Source organism: Mobula hypostoma, chromosome 8 (assembly GCF_963921235.1).
Source record: "Mobula hypostoma chromosome 8, sMobHyp1.1, whole genome shotgun sequence".
Lineage (NCBI taxonomy): Eukaryota > Metazoa > Chordata > Chondrichthyes > Myliobatiformes > Myliobatidae > Mobula > Mobula hypostoma.
In genome coordinates this window covers 111,849,878-111,871,004 of record NC_086104.1, presented here as the reverse complement: position 1 = coordinate 111,871,004, position 21,127 = coordinate 111,849,878, and the positions used below count along the sequence as shown (strand labels likewise).

The window sequence follows — 21,127 nt, the reverse complement described above, 5'->3', positions numbered from 1 at the left end:
GATCCTTATTCTTTTTGAGCATAAGCAAAATGGAAGGCTCATAGAAAGATTGAGGCAGCCTGCCCAACTTGAATGAATCCAAAAAATTGGAACATAAAATGAGGTATAAGCAGTGCGGCAAAGGTCTTATAAAACTCTCCAGAAAGTCCATCTGGACCCATTGCTTTCCTTGAGTGCAATGAGCGCACAGCCTTGACAATTTCCTCAAAAGAAATAGGTCGTTCCAACTGCTTTCTGTTGTCAACAGAGATTGGGGTTTAATTGGTCTAAATAATTGTTTATTACAGTGTTATTCTTAGGAGAGTCAGAGCTATAGAGTCTAGAATAAAATTCTGTAAAAGTATCATTTATTTTTAAACGATCAGTTGGCCTATCACCGTTAGCTGTATGTATTTCTTTAATCTGCTGTTTAGCTATAAAGGTTTTATTTTGATTAGACAATAATTTACCTGTTTTGTCTCCATGAATATAAAATTGACTTTTATCTTTTAGGAGTTGAGTTTCAATTGGATAAATTAAAAGGAGATCATATTTAGTTTTAATTTCAACATGCCTTTTATATAAAGCAGGATCTGGAACCAAGGCATACTGTTGGTCTAATTGTTTCAATTGGTTAGCTAAATCATTTCTCTCTTTATTAGCTTTTTACTTAATACTTGCAGTATAAGAAATAATTTATCCTTTAGTATACACCTTAAAGGCATCCCATCTGATAAGACTAGAAGTCTCCTCTAACGTATTCTCTTCAAAAAAAAAGTAATTTGTCTCCATAAACTTTTGAAAATCTTTATCAGATAACAAAGTTAGATTAAAATGCCAAGACCTGTTTGTTTGAAGAAGGCCAGGGAGATTTAAAGGTAAGAGCACAGGAGCATGATCTGAGACTACAATCTCTTTATATGCACAGGATCGAACTAATGGAATCATTTGACTATCAGTAAAAAAATAATCAATTCTGGAATATGTATGATGGACATGAGAGAAAAACAAATATTCCCTGTCTACTGGATGAAAAAAAACGCCAAACATCAACGATACCACGTTTCAGTAGAAAAGATTTAATAAAAACAGCTGATTTATTTGGTATCACTAGTTTAGAAGATGAATGATCTAAAGCTGGATCTAAACAACAATTAAAGTCTCCTCCCATCACCAATGGGTACAGACTCAGATCTGGCAAAAATGGAAAAAAAACGCTCAAAGAAGCCTGGGTCATCTATATTTGGAGCATACACATTGGTAAATACCATTAATTTGTTACCTAGCTTCCCTGATACTATAACAAAATGCCTATTAGTATCAGAAATTACTTTATGTTGAACAAAGGAAACTTTATTATCTATAAGGATCAAAACGCCTCTGGCTGTGGCCTGCAACGAAGAATGGAAATGAGACTTGCCGCATTGATTAAAAAGGTGTGAATTGTCATATTTACCTACACGAGTTTCTTGAAGAAAAACAATTGGTACCTTAAGTTTTTTAATATAGGCAAAAATTTTATTTCTTTTCACAGGGTGATTTAGCCCTTTCACGTTAAAACTAAGTAAATTAGTACTTTGATCCATTTTAAAACTATTTATAAGAAAGGTTAAAGTAACAATCAGAAGAGTGTATATTAAACCCAAACAATAAACCTTGAGATATGGTAACTCGGCAACAGAGTTGACTAAATTTCTAAAACAGCTTCAAGAAAAAAACTCCCCATCCCCTTCCCTCCTCCCAAAGAGAGAAAATTGGCCAAAAGGCAGCCGATGCCTACCCCCAATAATATCATCCCCCCAGAAAAGCCTGCTGGAACTGCTCCAAAGAATTCAAGGTTGATTACTGTTCCTACCAAGACAAAGCAAAATGCAGTAAAAAATAAGCTTATACAGTTTTACCAAGCAAAAGAAGCAATTATTCATACTAAAAATATTAAACAGTTATATTTCTAAGTCTAAAAATTTCTGAGCCTCTTCGTTCATAAGAAACCATTTCTTTAGGCCATCGTGCATTGTAATTCTCAGCCGAGCCAGATAGTGAAGAGAAAGCTTGAAGTTTTTACTATTAAGTTCTGCCATAACTTTTTTTTAACTTAGCACATTCTTCCATAACTTCCGATGAGAAATGTTCAACAATATGAATCTTCTTACTCTTGTCAATCACACTTTTCCAACGGGATTCACGAATCTAAAGGTCCTTTGTTTGAAATTCATGAAAGCATCTCATGACCGATCTTGGTCTTGATTCTGAAGTCGATCTATAATTAGGCGATCTGTGAACACGATCAATCTAAGGCAAAGACTGTATAATATCTGACTGTGCGATCAAGAATCTCCGAAGGGAAGACCCCAAAATCCCTGGCTTTGCCTGCTGCTGGTGACCAAGGCTGGGGTTGAAGCATTTGGCAGAGATGGTGCTCAGTACTCGGTGTCAGAAGGCTGGTTGAAGGCTCGAAGTTTTCGGATGACTCAGAGTCGGACTGTGGTCGGGCATGGCAGGGAGAGTTTTCTTCCTTCTCCCGTCTGCGTGAGATGTGGGACTTTCGAGAGACTTTGAACTTTTTTACTGTGCCCATGGACTGTTCTTCATCAAGTTATGGTGTTGTTGCACTGTTGTAACTATATGTTATAATTATGTGGTTTTTTGTTAGTTTTTCGGTCTTTGTCTGTCCTGTGTTTCTGTGATATCACACTGGAGGAATATTGTATCATTTCTTAATGCATGCATTACTAAATGACAATAAAAGAGGACTGCGTGTCTTCATAATCTAACCTAATCTAATCCAATATCAGGGAATAATTCCATCAGAAAGTTTGCAAAGAATTCCTCAGGATTATCTCCTTCCGTTAACTCTTTAAGACCCAAGATTCATAAGTTGCTTCTCCTAGATCTATTTTCCGAATCAATAATCTTCTGTCTCAGTTTTCCATTGGACATGGATAGTTTTTCTTACAGCTTTTGCAGATCATCAGTTTCCTTATCCAGTATCATTATAATCTCATCATGCTCTTTTATCCTCCTATCATGCTCGATTAAAGTTTCTTGAATAACACCCAGTTTTGTACCTATTTGTTTAACTTCAAAGCTGATTTGTTGTGAATCGGCCGACACTTCTTTTCTGAACTGAAGAAACTCCTCGGTAAGCTTTTGTGAGTCTGTAGAAAGATTTTGAAGCAAGCCCTTAATGGATTCCAAAACTGCTTTGGTATCCATAGTAAGATAACAACACGTTTAACAGTAATATTTCACAAGGATGGAAACAAAAGAGGAAGCAAACTAAGAGCACTAGGAAAGACCTGTTACTCCATCATCGACCAGCAAGCAAGTCCTATAACAGTACATTCCACGCTCATCTCCCTTGCATATGAATACATTCCACACTGATCCTCCTAGCATACCAATAAGTTCGACACTGAACTCCCTAGCATATCAATAAATTCAACACTAATCTAGCAAGCATATCAATACATTCAACACTGATCTCCTTTGCATATCAGTACATTCCACACTGGTCTCCCTAGCATATCAATACATTCGACACTGATATCAATAGCATATCAATACATTCCACACTGATCTCCCTAGCATGTCAAAACAGTCGATACTGATTTCCCTGGCATAGAACTACATTCCACACTGATTTCCCTAGCATATCAATACATTCCACACTGATCTCCCTTGCATATCAATACATTCGACACTGATCTCTCTAGCAAATCAGTACATTCCACTTGATTTCCCGAGCATATCAATACATTACAGACAAATCTCCCTGGCATAACAGTACATTCCTTTTTCAATATTTTTATTAATTTTCTATATAGGAGAATACAGAGTTGAAGAAAAAAGAAGTATATCAAATGCATCATACTGAATCGTACATGAAAACTCCTTACTCTATATTCATACAAATTGATTAATTCATAATACTGAAATATAGTAAATTTATTTTCTGGAAAAAAAATCTAACTCACCATCAAGACTGAAGCTGATTAGTAAAGAAGAAAAAAAAGTAAAACAAAGTATATTATTAGACATCATCTGTGCTTGAATGGCAAATCAAAGGTTTTGAAAATAGTTCAAAAAAGGTCCCACAACGTTTGAAAATCTTGATTAGATTCAGAAATTGAACACCGAATCTTCTCTAGATTTAAACATGACATCACATCATGCAGCCATTGAACTTGACTGGGTGGGACCGCATCTTTCCATTTAAGCAAAAGCACCCTCTTAGGTATCAGAGAAGTAAAAGCCAAAATGTACAAATCAGATTCCTCCAAAATAATATCCTTTTCTCCAAAAATACCAAATAAATCAGTCAAAGGATTAGGCTTAAAATTTACTTTAAAAAGTACCGAGAAGGTTTGAAATACTTCTTTCCAATATTTTTCCAGATTCTGGCATGTCCAAATCATGGATGTGTGAAGCTTCTCCATTATTACATTTATCACAGTAAGGAGATATATCCAAATAAAAGCAAGACAACTTATCCTTGGTCATGTGGGCCCTATGGACCACATTCAACTGTAGGAGAGAGTGGTGAGCACATAACGTTGAAGTGTTAACCAATTCAAAAATTTCATTCCCAGTTTCCTCAGAACTACAAGTCTGTAAGTTTTGTTCCCAAAGATTTTTAATTTATCTCAAGGAACTCTTCTCAGTCTCAGCAACATATTATCAATATTAGATATAGATCCATTATAAAAAGGCTTCAAATTAAAAATTACTTCTAGTAGATTCTTTTCAGGACTTTTAGGAAATATACATATTTGAGACCGTAACATGTCTTTTATTTGTAAGTATCAAAAAAAGTGAGTTTTGAGTAAGCTATATTTAGCTGACTGTTGCTCGAACAAAAGGAGACTTCCCTCCACAAACAAGTCCTGGAAGCATTTAATACTTAATCGATCCCATCCTTTAAAAGCCACATCTATCATAGCAAATTTTTAAAAATAATTAGAAAAAAATGGGACAAGAAAGAGAAAATCTCAATAAGCCAAAGTATTTTTGGAATTCTACTCAAATTCTCATAGTATGTTTAATGACCAAAGAGTCAGTTAACTTACTCAGGGATAAAGGAACCCACATCGGACAATATAATGATTAATGTAATATAACCAGAATGTAAGATTATGTAAATTAACTGCCCAATAATAGAACCTGAAGTTTGGTAAAGCTAGCCCTCCATTCTTTTTAGCTTTTTGAGGATGGATTTTATTTAGTCTAGAATGCTTATTTTTCCATATATACGATGATATAATAGAATCATATAACATATAACAACAATGTAACAATTACAGCATGGAAACAGCCCATCTCGGCCCTTCTAGTCCATGCCAAACTCTTACTCTCACCTAGTCCCACTGACCTGCACTCGTTCCATAACCCTCCATTCCCTTCCTGTCCATATATATATCCAATTTAACTTTAAATGACAGCATCGAACCTGCCTCAACCACTTCTGCTGGAAGCTCGTTCCACACAGCCACCACTCTCTGAGTAAAGAAGTTCCCCCTCATGTTACCCCTAAACTTTCGCCCTTTAACTCTCAACTCATGTCCTCTTGTTTGAATCTCCCCCATTCTCAATGGAAAAAGCCTATCCACGTCAACTCTATCAATCCCCTTCATAATTTTAAACATCTCTATCAAGTCCCCCCTCAGCCTTCTACGCTCCAAAGAATAAACCTTTCTCTGTAACTTCGGAGATGAAACCCAGGCAACATTTTAGTAAATCTTCTCTGTACTCTCTCAATTTTATTGACATCTTTCCTATAATTCGGTGACTAGAACTCTACACAATACTCCAAATTTGGCCTTACCAATGCCTTATACAATTTCAACATTACATCCCAACTCCTATACTCAATGCTCTGATTAATAAAGGCCAGCATACCAGAAGCTTTCTTCACCATCCTATCCACATGAGATTCCACCTTCAGGGAACAATGCACCATTATTCCTAGATCCCTCTGTTCTACTGCATTCTTCAATGCCTTACCATTTACCATGTATGTCCTCTTTTGATTAGTCCTACCAAAATGTAGCACCTCACATTTTTCAGCATTAAACTCCATCGGCCATCTTTCAGCCCACTCTTCTAACTGGCCTAAATCTCTCTGCAAGATTTGAAAACCTACTTCATTATACACAATGCCACCTATCTTAGTATCATCTGCATATTTACTAATCCAATTTACCACCCCATCATCTAGATCATTAATGTATATGACAAACAACATTGGACCCAGTACAGATCCCTGAGGCACACCACTGCACACCGTCCTCCAATCTGACACACTGTTATCCACCACTACTCTCTGGCGTCTCCCATCCAGCCACTGCTGAATCCATTTTACTACTTCGATATTAATATCTAACGATTGAACCTTCCTAACTAACCTTCCATGTGGAACCTTGTCAAAGAGAATCAAAAGAAGATTTAGGGATAAAAACACGACATGCTTGAAGAACGATATATAAATTTAGGTAAAATATTCATTTTAATACAAATGTAGTTGATATCCAATTATTCAAAGGAAAAAGTTCACTTATGTAAATTCAGTTTATAAGCTGAGAACTGGCTAAAACAGGAGAGTAAAGAAAGCACATGGGATAACGAAGTCTCAACATTAGAAATAAAGAGCAATAGATCATCAGCGTAAAGTGAAACATCGTGGATAGTGCCTCTCCTTAGAATACCAGTGATATCATCAGATTCTGAAAAGGCTATGGCTAAGGGTTCTAAAGCCAGATCAAAACGCATATCAATAAATTCGACAGTGATCACCCGCGCATATAAGTACATTCTACACTGATCTCCTTTGCATGTCAGTATGTTCTACACTGATCTCCCAAGCATATCAATATATTCGACACTGAACTCCTTTCATATCAATACATTCCACACTGATCTTCCTCGCACATCAGTATATTCCACACTCAGTTCCCAGGGATATCAGTACATTCCACACTGATCCCCCTCACATGTCAATATAGTCGACACAGATCTCCCTGGCATACCACTACATTCCACACTGATCTCCCTAGGATATCAATATATTCTATACTGATCTCCCCAGTATATTAATACGGTCAACACTGATCTACCAGTCATATCAATACATTCCACACTGATCTCCCTCGCATATTAATACATTCGACACTGATATCAATAGCATATCAATATATTCCACACTGAACTCCCTGGCGTATCAATATATTTGACACTGATCTCCCTAGCATATCAATACTTTCTACACCAATCACACTTGTGTGTCAATACAATCCACACTGATCTTCCTGGCATAACAGTACATTCCACACTCATCTCCCTTGCATACCAATACATTCCACACTGATGCCCTTAGCATATCAATAAGTTTGACACTGAACTGCCAAGCATATCAATACATTCCACACTGATCTCCCTGTCATATCAATACATTTTGACACTGATCTCCCTTGCATATCAATACATTCTGCACTGATCTCCCAAGCATATCAATACATTCCATACTGATCTCCCGAGCGTATCAATACGTTCCACACTGAACAACCTGGCATATCAGGTAGTTGAGGGGAGCAAGGACATGGCAGACCAATTGAATAACTACTTTGGTTCTGTCTTCACTAAGGAGGACATAAATAATCTTCCGAAAGTAGTCGGGGACAGAGGGTCCAGTGAGATGGAGGAACTGAGGGAAATACATGTTAGTAGGGAAGTGGTGTTAGGTAAATTGAAGGGATTAAAGGCAGATAAATCCCCAGGGCCAGATGGTCTGCATCCCAGAGTGCTTAAGGAAGTAGCCAAGAAATAGTGGATGCATTAGTGATAATTTTTCAAAACACTTTAGATTCTGGACTAGCTCCTGAGGATTGGAGGGTGGCTAATGTAACCCCACTTTTTAAAATAGGAGGGAGAGAGAAACTGGGGAATTATGGACTGGTTAGCCTAACATCGGTGATGGGGAAAATGCTAGAGTCAGTTATCAAAGATGTGATAACAGCACATTTGGAAAGTGGCGAAATCATTGGACAAAGTCAGCATGGATTTGTGAAAGGAAAATCATGTCTGACGAATCTCATAGAATTTTTTGAGGATGTAACTAGTAGAGTGGATAGGGGAGAACCAGTGGATGTGGTATATTTGGATTTTCAAAAGGCTTTTGACAAGGTCCCACACAGGAGATTAGTGTGCAAACTTAAAGCACATGGTATTGGGGGTAAGGTATTGATGTGGATAGAGAATTGGTTGGCAGACAGGAAGCAAAGAGTGGGAATAAACGGGACCTTTTCAGAATGGCAGGCAGTGACTAGTGGGGTACCGCAAGGCTCAGTGCCGGGACCCCAGTTGTTTACAATATATATTAATGATTTAGATGAGGGAATTAAATGCAGCATCTCCAAGTTTGCGGATGACACGAAGCTGGGCGGCAGTGTTAGCTGTGAGGAGGATGCTAAGAGGATGCAGGGTGACTTGGATAGGTTAGGTGAGTGGGCAAATTCATGGCAGATGCAATTTAATGAGGATAAATGTGAGGTTATCCACTTCGATGGCAAAAACAGGAAAACAGATTATTATCTGAATGGTGGCCGATTAGGAAAAGGGGAGGTGCAACGAGACCTGGGTGTCATTATACACCAGTCATTGAAAGTGGGCATGCAGGTACAGCAGGCAGTGAAAAAGACGAATGGTATGTTGGCATTTATAGCAAGAGGACTCGAGTATAGGACCAGGGAGATACTACTGCAGTTGTACAAGGCCTTGGTGAGACCACACCTGGAGTATTGTGTGCAGTTTTGGTCCCCTAATCTGAGGAAAGACATTCTTGCCATAGAGCGAGTACAAAGAAGGTTCACCAGATTGATTCCTGGGATGGCAGGACTTTCATATGAAGAAAGACTGGATGAACTGGGCTTATACTCGTTGGAATTTAGAAGATTGAGGGGGGATCTTACTGAAACGTATAAAATCCTAAAGGGATTGGACAGGCTAGATGCAGGAAGATTGTTCCCAATGTTGGGGAAGTCCAGAACGAGGGGTCACAGTTTGAGGATAAAGGGGAAGCCTTTTAGGACCAAGATGAGGAAAAACTTCTTCACACAGAGAGTGGTGAATCTGTGGAATTCTCTGCCACAGTAAACAGTTGAGGCCAGTTCATTGGCTATATTTAAGAGGGAGTTAGATATGGCCCTTGTGGCTAAAGGGATCAGCGGGTATGGAGGGAAGGCTGGTACAGGGTTCTGAGTTGGATGATCAGCCATGATCATACTGAATGGCGGTGCAGGCTCGAAGGGCCGAATGGCCTACTCCTGCACCTATTTTCTATGTTTCTATGTTTCTATGTTATAGTGATTGTCAAATCCAAAAAAAAGGACCACAACTGTGACACGTCCTTTGGCCTCGGGCCATTCAACATTGTTTAAATCTTCTCAGCACACTTATGTTATGCTTGTGCATCAGTGTTGTGAGCACAGTTAGTGATGCTTGGTTTAAAGAATTCACACTTGTCACATCATGCCCTAAGACAGTAATCTTCGAATCTTTTTAACACTGTCCTGAGATTTTGCAGATATTCCTTGTCATCTGCAATGGTAACAATCATGCAATTCAGGTAATACTGAGTGCCTGGGTAGCCTTCTAGCACCTGGACCATAGCATTCTGCCAGAGACAGGTGCAGATGCTGCTCCAAATATAAGCTGCTTTTATAAAGCTGTTTCTGAGTGTCAATGGCGAGAAACACTTTGGACTCTTCTTCCATCTCCATCTATAAGATCATAAGATTATAAGATCATGAGAACTAGGGGACATTGCCTCAAGATTCAGGGGAGAAGATTTCGGATGGAGATGAGGAGAAACTGTTTTTCCCAGAGAGTGGTGAATCTGTGGAATTCTCTGTGCAAGGAAGCAGTTGAGGCTTCTTCGCTAAATATATTTAAGAAACAGATAGGTTTTTACATAGTATGAGAATTAAGGGTTATGGGGAAAAGGCAGGTAGATGGAGCTGAGTTTACGGACAGATCAGCCATGATCTTATTGAGTGGCAGGGCAGGCTCGATGGGCTGGATGGCCTACTTCTGCTCCTATTTCTTATGTTCTATGTTCTTATGTATAACATATAGGAGCAGAATTAGGCCTATTTGGCCCATTGAGTCTGCTCTGCCATTCCATCATTCCGCCACACCTACCTTCTCGTCATATCCTTGATGCCCTGACTGATCAGGAAACTATGAATTTTTGCTTTAAATATACCCACAGAATTGGACTCCACCACAGTCTGTGGCAAAGCATTTGCCCTCAATTTTGAGGCTGTGCCCTTTAGTCCTGGACACTCCCACCATAGGAAACATCCTCTACACATCCACCCTATCAAGTCCTTTCAACATCCAGTAAGTTTCAATGAGATCCCCCCACATTCTTCTAAATTCCAGTGAGTACAGGCCCAAAGGAACAGACAAGTTAGGGAAGCGTTTAATTGGAGTAAGGGGAAATATGAGGCTATCAGGCAGAAACTTGGAATCATAAATTGGAAATAGATGTTCTCAGGGAAACGTACAGAAGAAATGTGGCAAATGTTCAGGGGATATTTGCATGGAGTTCTGCATAGGTACATTCCAATAAGATAGGGAAGTTATGGTAGGGTACAGGAACCATGGTGTACAAAGACTGTTGTAAATCTAGTCAAGAAGAAAAGAAGAGCTTACGAAAGGTTCAAAAAGCTAGGTATCGATAGGGATTTAGAAGATTATAAGGCTAGCGGGAAGGAACTTAAGAATGAAATTAGGGGAGTCAAAAGGGGCCATGAGAAGGCCTTGGTGGACAGGATTAAGGAAAACCCCAAGGCATTCTACAAGTATGTGAAGAGCAAGAGGATAAGATAAGACAGAATAGGACCAATCAGGTGTGACTGTGGAAAAGGGTGTATGGAACCGGAGGAGATGGCAGTGGTACTTGATGTATACATTGCTTCAGTATTCACTACAGAAAAGGATCTGGGTGATTGTAGGGATGAGTTGCAGCAGACTGAAAAGCTTGAGCATGTAGGTGTTAAGGAAGAGGATGTGCTGGAGCTTTTGGAAAGCATCAGGTTGGATAAGTCACCGGGACCGGACAGGATGTACCCCAAGCTACTGTGGGAGGCAAGGGAGGAGATTGCTGAGCCTCTGGCAATGATCTTTGCATCATCAATGAGGACGGGAGAGGTTCCGGAGGACTGGAGGGTTGCGATGTTGTTCCATTATTCAAGAAAGGGAGTAGGGATAGCCCAGGAAATTATAGACCAGTGAGTCTTACTTCAGTGGTTGGTAAGTTGATGGAGAAGATACTGAGAGGCAGGATTTATGAACATTTGGAGAGGCATAATGTGATTAGTCAGCATGGCTTTGTCAAAGGCAGGTCGTGCCTTACGAGCTTGATTGAATTTTTTGGAGGATGTGACTGAACGCATTGATGAAAGTAGAGCAATAGATGTAGTGTACATGGATTTCAGCAAGGAATTTGATAAGGTACCCCATGCAAGGCTTATTGAGAAAATAAGGAGGCAGGGGATCCAAGGGGACATTGTTTTGTGGATCCAGAACTGACTTGCCCACAAAAGTTTCTTGAGATACTCGAACCTCCTGGCCTGGCACCAACAGCCAGTGTAACAGCTAGCGCAACGCTATTACAGCTTGGGGCATCGGAGTTCAATTCCGACGCTGTGTGTAAGAAGATTGTACATCCTTCCTTTGAGTGCGTGGGTTTCCTCCAGCTGCTCCGGTGAACTGGTTATTCGGCTAACTGGTCATTGTAAATTTCTCTGTAATTAGCCTTGGACTGAACAGGTGGGTTGCTGGATGGTGCCAGAAGGGCCTGTTCGTCCTGTACGGCTAAATAAATCAATCAACAATTCACTTCGATCACATTCCTTCCCCCATTCTGAAGTTTGGTCTGAGCAACAACTGAACTTCATCCACATCTACATGTTTAATGCATGGAGTTGCTGTCACGTGATTGGTTGATTAGATATTTGCATTAACAAGCAGATGGCCACTCAGTGTACGTCAAGCTAAACCTTTACCTGGTACTAATTATTTGAAACAATTAATGCACAACAATAAAAAAGTTCTTTTGAGCCCCTGTCAGAAAAATTATAAATTGAGCATACTGGAGATCTATTGAAACTAGATTTGTTTTATTGCTTTACAAAGTCATCTGTTTGCAGGACTCCCACTAAGACTCTAAGAGAGCTTGATATACTATGTGATGTGAGGCATTACTAACTTCAAAGCAAGGATTTGTGCAAATAAATTCATAGCTTGTTTCTTGTTTTAAAGAAAATGCTATTTTTATTTCTACAACACTGGCGTGAAATAAAATAACTGCACAGAGCGGTGAAAGAGCATTAACTCACATGCTTCAAAGGAAAATGGTGAGCTGAGACTCCTTAATGCCAACTAATTCCAGCAGAAATTTTCACCTCAATCAGTGGATGAGTTTTGCATCTTGAGAGCAATAACTTCTTAGAAGAGAGGTTTCACTGTTGATAACTGAGAATTTCTCCTGGACATGGCTCTTGTCAAGTGAGTTTGCTGCATCTCTATTGAAACATCAAACATTCCTTTTGCAAACTATACACTCTGTGGCCACTTTACGAGTTACCCTCTGTACCTAACAAAGTGGCCACTGAGTGTGTGTTTATGGCTTTCTGTGGCTGTAGCCCATCCACTTCAAGTTTCAACGTGTTGTGCATTCAAAGATACTCTTCTACACACCACTGATGTGATGTGTGGTTATTTGAGTTACTGTCAGTTGAACCAATCTGTCCATTCTCCTTTGACCTCTCTCATTAATAAGGCTTTTTTACCCTCAGAACTCTCACTCATTGGATTTTTTTAGTTTCTTGCACCATTCTCTGTAAACTCCAGAGACTGTTGTGCGTGAAAATCCCAAGAAATCAGCAGTTTCTGCGTTACTCAAACCACTCCATCTGGCATCAACAATCATTAGATGGTCAAAGTCACTTAGATCACATTCTTTCCCATTCTGATGTTTGGTCTGAACAACAACTGAACCTCTTGACCATGCCTGTATGCTTTTATGCATTGAGTTGTTGCTGTATGATTGGCTGATGAGGTATTTGTATTCACAGGCAGGTGTACAGGTGTACCGAATAAAATGGCCCCTGATTGTATTCCTGGATGGATAGGAAACCAAATTTCAGAACTCATGTGCCTCTTGCATTGAAAATTGATTCTTTTAAAATATCTTTTTAACTCAGGAATAGTCCAACGGTGAATGTTTAAAGAGGTCTCCATTAGTGAAATATCTTTATGATATATATGATCAGCTCTGTCAAGGAACAGCTTCAGGGTCAGAGAACATTTTCTCTCATTTTCTCCATGCAACCCGTATGGGTGCCAGCAATGCCTGCTTTCTCATTGGCTATGTGGAATCGTGCATATTCAAAGCCTTCAATGCCAATGCTTGGCTTTGCATTGATGACTGAATTGGTGCTGCTTCATGCAGCCATGCTGAGCATGTCCATTTCATCAATTTTGCCTCCAACTTCCACCCTGCCCTTAAATTCATTTGGTCCATTTCAGACACCTCCCTTCCCTTTCTCAATCTCTCTGTGTCTCTGTCTCCATCTCTGGAGACAAATTGTCACCTGACATCTTTTATAAACCTACCGATTCCCATGGTTATCTTGACTGTATCTGTTTCACCCCCACATCCACCCCCCCCGTCTTCTGTAAAAAATGCTATTCCCCCTTTTTCAGTTCCTTCACCTTCGCTGCATCTGTACCAAGGTGCCTTTCCTTTTCAGGACATCAGAGATGTCCTCCTTCTTTAAAGAACATGGTTTTCCATCCTTCACTATTGATGCTGCTCTCACCCACATCGCCTCAATTTCCTGGACATCCGTGCTCACCCCAATTTCCTGCCTCCTACCACCTTAACAGGGATAGAGTTCCTCATTTCTTCACCTACCACTCAATGAGCCTCTTCATCTAACACATCATTCTCACCGTCTTCAATGGGATCCTACCAGCAAATACATTTTAACCTTCCACCCATTCTCCATTTTCCAAAGGGATCACTCCCTCTGTGATTCCTTGTCCTTTCATCCCTTCCCACTAATCTTTCTCCTGGCACATATACCTGCCAGTGAGAGAAATGTTATGCCTCCTCCCTCACCTCCATTCAGGGCCCCAAACAGTCCTTCCTGGTGAGGCAACTCTTCACCTGTGCATCTGTTGGGGTTGCCCATGTACTCAATGCTCCCAAAGCGGCTTCCTCTACATTGGTGAGACCCATCGTAAATCAGGGACCACTTCGTTGAGCACCTTTCCTCCATTTGCCAAAAGCGGCATTTCCCAGTGGCAAAACATTTTAATTCCTATCCCATTCCCATTCAAACACCTCTTCTGCCACGATGAGGCCACCCTCCATGTGGAGGAGCAACACCTCATATTCCTGTTTGGTAGCCTCTAACCTGATGGTGTGGATATCAATTTCTCCTTCTTTTTTCCCTTTTCCTGTCACCCATCCCCCATCCATTCCCCACTCTGGCTGTTACTTCTTTTTCTTACCTGCTTATCACCTCCCCCGATTGTCCTTCTCCTTCCTTTTTGTCCATAGTCCACTCTCCTCTCCTATCCGATTCCTTCCTCTCCTGCTCTTTGCCTTTCCCATCCACCTGGCTTCGCCTATCATTGTCCAGCTAGTCCTCCTTCCCATCGCGCCACCCTTTGGCATCTTCCCCTTTATTTTCCAGTCCTGAAGAAGGGTCTCGGCCTGAAATGTTGATAGTTTATTAATTTCCATAGATGCTGCCCGACCTGCTGAGTTCTTCCAGCAGTTGGTGTGTGGCCCTGGATGCAAGATAGTATTGTCCTCAGGGGTGCGGGGGCTGGTACCTGGTGACTGATGACGTTAGATATACTTTTTAAGCCTTGTTACTTGAATGCAGTTCAAGCTATTTGCTAATATCCCTGCCCGCCTGTTCTAACATTGGCTGGATTATTCCAGCCGACTCCATTCGGACAGCTTCCTCAAAAATTTAAGATTGAGAGATAAATTAATAACATATCATAAAAGAAGCACAACCATCATCTTAATTACATTATAAATGATTACCAGTATCAGGCAGGTTCCTTAGGGTCGTTATAGCTGGGGGAGGTGGTTGGGATAAGCTCCCACTACCTATTAAATGCTCCCAATGGCTTGTGTCCCAGATAGCCTCTGACAACCAGGTCCAGCTCCTGGCCTTCACATGAGGCTCCTAAGCCCAGAGAACCATTTCTCCTGACAGGAGAAGGGACAAAGGCAGGTCACTGACACCTTAAAACCAGCCGTTCAAGGCAGATGGGGCTCGACAGCCCTGGGAGGCAACTCAGCTAGGAGAAGGCAAGCACTAATCTCTAACCTCTGCTGCCTTGTGGTTATGACCACTATGGGAAGGCTTTGGGAGTAAACCCCGAGGAAAAATCTGGAGCTGGAGTCTCTAAGACAGTCCTATGTTGACTGGCAACTCCTGTGATGTTGCTGGTGCCAAACTGTATCAGTTTCTGTCATTCCTTTGGATGCATCAGCTGTATGGAGGTGGGGAGCCTGCTACATGGACATCAGCTTGCTCTCCATATCGGAATGCCCTGGCTTGCGTATCACAGGACACTACATTCATGGTCAACACTGACCAATTGAGGGCCTCACTATCAATCATCAAAAAATGTTGATGAATAAGCTCTTCTCGGGCTTCCAGCTAGGTACAAGTATCGACTATAACCAATGTTTCAATAAACACAAAATAATCTGCAGATGCTGTTGTCAAAGGAACACTCACAATGCGCTGGAGGAACTCAGCAGGTCAGTCAACATCAGTTGAAAAGATTAGTCGGCGTTTCGGGCCGAAACACTTCGTCAGGACTGAAGGAAGAACTTTGGGGAGGGTTTGAAGAATGCTGGTAGTTGTAAAAAACAGTAATTTAAAGACAAAGGGGTGGGGGAGGGGAAGCAGGGAGGTGATTGGCAGGAGAACAATGCGCAGTCGTAGAAGGAGGCGGAACTATGAGGGAGATGATGTGAAATAGGGATAGAGAAAAGGAGGGGGAGGGAATTACTGGAAGTTGGCGAATTCTATGTTCATACCAAGGGGCTGGAGACTACCTAGATGGTATATGAGGCGTTGCTCCTCCAACCTGAGTTTAGCCTCATCATGGCAGTAGAGGAGGCCATGTATGGACATATCTGAATGGGAATGGGAAGCAGAGTTGAAGTGGGTGGCTACCGGGAGATCCTGTCTGTTGTGGAGACGGAGTGGAGGTGTTCGACGAAGCGGTCCCCCAATCTGCATCGGGTTTCACTGATGCAGAGGAGGCCGCACCAGGAGCACCGGATGCAATAGATGACGCCAACAGATTCGCAAGTGAAGTGTTGCCTCACCTGGAAGGACTATTTGGGGCCCTGAATGGTGGCAAGAGAGGAGGTGTAGGGACAGGTGTAGCACTTACGCTTACAGGGATAAGTGCCGGGTGGGAGATCCGTGGGGATGGACGTGCGGATAAGTGAGTCGCGGAGGGATCGATCCCTGCGGAAAGTGGAGAGGGGTGGAGAGGGAAAGATGTGCTTAGTGGTGGGGTCCTGTTGAAGGTGGCAGAAGTTACGGAGGATAATGTGCTGGATCCGGAGGCTGGTGGGATGGTAGGTGAGGACAAGGGGAACTCTGTCCCTGTTGTGGTTGCGGGAGGATGGGGTGAGGGCTGAAGTGCGGGAAATGGAGGAGATGCGGGTGAGGACATCATTTATCACCGTAGAACGGAAACCACGATCCTTAAAGAAAGAGGACATTTGAGATGTCCTGGAGTGGAAAGCCTCATCCTGGGAGCAGATGCTGCGGAGACGGAGGAACTGGGAATAGGGAATGGCATTTTTGCATGTGGCGGGGTGGGAAGAGGTATAGTCGAGGTAGTTATGAGAGTCAGTGGGCTTGTCACCGGTGCTCCCGGTGCGGCCACCTCTACATCGGTGAAACCCGACGCAGATTGGGGGACCGCTTCGTCGAGCACCTCCACTCCGTCCGCCACAACAGACAGGATCCCCCAGTAGCCACCCACTTCAACTCTGCTTCCCATTCCCATTCAGATATGTCCATACTTGGCCTCCTCTACTGCCATGATGAGGCTAAACTCAGGTTGGAGGAGCAACACCTCATATACCGTCTAGGTAGTCTCCAGCCCCTTGGTATGAACATAGAATTCTCCAACTTCCGGTAATTCCCTCCCCCTCCCTTCCTCTATCCTTATCTCACATCACCTCCCTCATAGTTCCGCCTCCTTCTACTACTGCGCATTGTTCTCCTACCAATCACCTCCCTGCTTCCCCTCCCCACCCCTTTGTCTTTCAAATTACTGTTTTTTTCAACTACCAGCATTCTTCAAACCCTCCCCAAAGTTCTTCCTTCAGTCCTGACGAAGGTTTTCAGCCCAAAACGTCGACTAATCTTTTCAACTGATGCTGACTGACCTGCTGAGTTCCTCCAGTGCATTGTGAGTGTACCAATGTTTCAATGACAAACTCTGGCCATCTTCATCAGGGATGATGCCTGGGCACGTCTGGTCCGGTGGTATTTATACTTCCATCGTCCGTGACTCCTGATTGGTTAGTCCTCATCCAATCACATTTCCACTCTCCCTCCTGGTTTACAATCAAATTCTAGTTCTTACTTAGAACTTGTCTTTGTTAAAATTCTTTTCCTCTAGTTTTATTTCAACGGCTTCCTTCATCAGGTAGTCGGTCTCAAAAGCCAGCTTTCTCCAGGTAACCAAAACGGATACACCTCCCATGCTCCATGATGCGGGTTTCCACTAGGCATTCTGTCTGCCCGATATACGCTACTCTGCATTCACAGGGAATCCTGTAAATGCATGGTTAATAAAAGTTGAAATAACCGTTCTATGTTGGGAGGCGTGATGGTGGTTGTTACTGTCCCAACATAGAGTGGTTCCTTCTGCTTTGATTAACCGCGTGAAAACTATTTCGGACCCCAATAGTCTCCCGGGGAAATAAAACAATTACACACGACATTCCTACAGAATGGCTACAAGGTTAAGGAAATTAATCCTTCAAAGAGCTGATGGAAAAACCAGGAAGCCTAACAATGAGGATGAACCTGTTGCTACCACCTGTCTTCCCTATATTTCTGGATGAATCACCAGGCTCCTGAAGAAATACCAGATTAATACCATCCGCAACCCCATAAGGAAGTTCAAATCAGTTTATGCGGGTCAATGATGACCTGGGGCTCAGGTGGGATGGCACTTATAGGATTCCCTGTGAATGCGGAGCAGTGTATATTGGCCAGACATGGCGTATATCAGCACAGTGGAAACCTGCGTCATGGAACATAGGAGGTGTATCCATTTGGGTTACCTGGAGAAACCGGCGGTAGCAGAACACTGCATTTGCAATGGCCATAGGATTGACTTTGACGATACAAAACTACTGTGCCACGTCATTGGCCTTTGAGACTGACGGCCTGATGAAGGAAACCATTGAAATAAAACGAGAAGAAAGGAATTTTAACAAAGAAGAATGTCTCACTCTAAGTAAGAACTGGAATTCGATTGTAAACAAGGTGGGAGAGCAAAAACCTGATTGGATGAAGAGTAACCAGTCAGGACGGACGGTCTATGGGGGTTTAAATACCACCAGACTAGATATGCCCAGGCATTATCCCTGATGAAGATGGCAGTGTTTGTCATTGAAATGCTGGTTATAATCGATACCTATACCTGGCTGGAAGCCCAAGAAGAGTTTATTCATCATGTACGCTGGGAAAGCACTAGATCCTTTTCCAAGAAATGCTGATGTTAGTTTTCACACTGAACATCTTCTCACTATTTATTCATATGAAATTATTTTTATGTTATAGCTGTTAGGGTATATTGGTCTTTCAGATCTCACGAAAAGGATAACCAAAATATTCTGTGTTGTATGTAGGTGTATAGCAGATGCATGTGTGTGTTAAATAGAAACATAGAAACATAGAAAATAGGTGCAGGAGTAGGCCATTCGGCCCTTCGAGCCTGCATCGCCATTTATTATGATCATGGCTGATCATCCAACTCAGAACCCCGCCCCAGCCTTCCCTCCATACCCCCTGACCCCCGTAGCCACAAGGGCCATATCTAACTCCCTCTTAAATATAGACAATGAACTGGCCTCAACTCTTTCCTGTGGCAGAGAATTCCACAGATTCACCACTCTCTGTGTGAAGAAGTTTTTCCTAATCTCGGTCCTAAAAGGCTTCCCCTCTATCCTCAAACTATGGCCCCTTGTTCCGGACTTCCCCAAAATCGGGAACAATCTTCCTGCATATAGCCTGTCCAATCCCTTTAGAATTTTGTACGTTTCAATCAGATGCCCCCTCAATCTTCTAAATTCCAACGAGTACAAGCCCAGTTCATCCAGTCTTTCTTCATATGAAAGTCCTGCCATCCCAGGAATCAATCTGGTGAACCTTCTTTGTACTCCCTCTATGGCAAGGATGTCTTTCCTCAGATTAGGGGACCAAAACTGCACACAATACTCCAGGTGTGGTCTCACCAAGGCCTTGTACAACTGCAGTAGTATCTCCCTGCTCCTGTACTCGAATCCTCTCGCTATAAATGCCAGCATACCATTCGCGTTTTTCACAGCCTGCTGTACCTGCATGCCCACTTTCAATGACTGGTGTATAACGACACCCAGGTCTCGTTGCACCTCCCCTTTTCCTAATCGGCCACCATTCAGATAATAATCTGTTTTCCTATTTTTGCCACCAAAGTGGATAACTTCACATTTATCCATATTAAATTGCATCTGCCATGAATTTGCCCACTCACCCAACCTATCCAAGTCACCCTGCATCCTCTTAGCATCCTCCTCACAGCTAACACTGCCACCCAGCTTCGTGTCATCCGCAAACTTGGAGATGCTGCATTTAATTCCCTCATCCAAGTCATTAATATATATTGTAAACAATTGGGGTCCCAGCACTGAGCCTTGCGGTACCCCACTAGTCACCGCCTGCCATTCTGAAAAGGTCCCGTTTATTCCCACTCTTTGCTTCCTGTCTGCTAACCAATTCTCCACCCACATCAATACCTTACCCCCAATACCGTGTGCTTTAAGTTTGCACACTAATCTCCTATGTGGGACCTTGTCAAAAGCCTTTTGAAAATACCACATCCACTGGTTCTCCCCTATCCACTCTACTAGTTACATCCTCAAAAAATTCTATGAGATTCGTCAGACATGATTTTCCTTTCACAAATCCATGCTGACTTTGTCCGATGATTTCACCGCTTTCCAAATGTGCTGTTATCACATCCTTGATAACTGACTCCAGCAGTTTCCCCACCACCGACGTTAGGCTAACCGGTCTATAATTCCCCGGTTTCTCTCTCCCTCCTTTTTTAAAAAGTGGGTTACATTAGCCACCCTCCAATCCTCAGGAACTAGTCCAGAATCTAACGAGTTTTGAAAAATTATCACTACTGTATCCACTATTTCTTGGGCTACTTCCTTAAGCACTCTAGGATGCAGACCATCTGGCCCTGGGGATTTATCTGCCTTCAATCCCTTCAATTTACCTAACAGCACTTCCCTACTAACATGTATTTCGCTCAGTTCCTCCATCTCACTGGACCCTCTGTCCCCTATTATTTCCGGAAGATTATTTATGTTCTCCTTAGTGAAGACAGAACCAAAGTAATTATTCAATTGGTCTGCCATGTCCTTGCTCCCCATAATCAATTCACCTGTTTAAATGTAGAGACTACTGTAACTGTACAAGACCAAGAAGCCAAAGCAGGCACGGAATGATTTTAATGCAAAAAAGATAGTAAAAGAGGAAATCTTAATTAGTTTATTGCGTTTGAAAATGGATCAATTTCCAGGCTTGGATGAAAAATATCCCAAGCAAAAAGGAAAGAAACTGCAGAGGGACACAAGAGGTGTTAGATGCTGGAATCTGGACCAGTAATCTGCTGGAGGAACTCAGCAGGCTGAGCCGCAACTGCGGAAGGAAAAGAATTTTGAATGTTTCATGTTGAAACCATGCACCAGGACTCCGTCCTTCACCAGTTCATGTTCCAAGGTATTAGCAATTCTTTTCAA

General features: G+C 42.0%; 1 long non-coding RNA gene across 3 annotated transcripts in view; it reads left to right on the top strand.

Annotated features, from left to right (window-relative positions):
* Positions 1 to 21,127, top strand: part of LOC134350848 (uncharacterized) — a 265,808-nt gene that overhangs the window by 67,646 nt on the left and 177,035 nt on the right. Inside the window, exon 4 of one of the 3 annotated variants that reach the window (XR_010018997.1) lies at positions 908 to 5,066. The exons of the other annotated variants lie outside the window; for them this stretch is intronic. This is a non-coding gene — a long non-coding RNA (uncharacterized LOC134350848). Of the gene's footprint in view, positions 1 to 907; positions 5,067 to 21,127 lie in introns of those variants that run through there. 3 annotated transcript variants of the gene reach the window in all.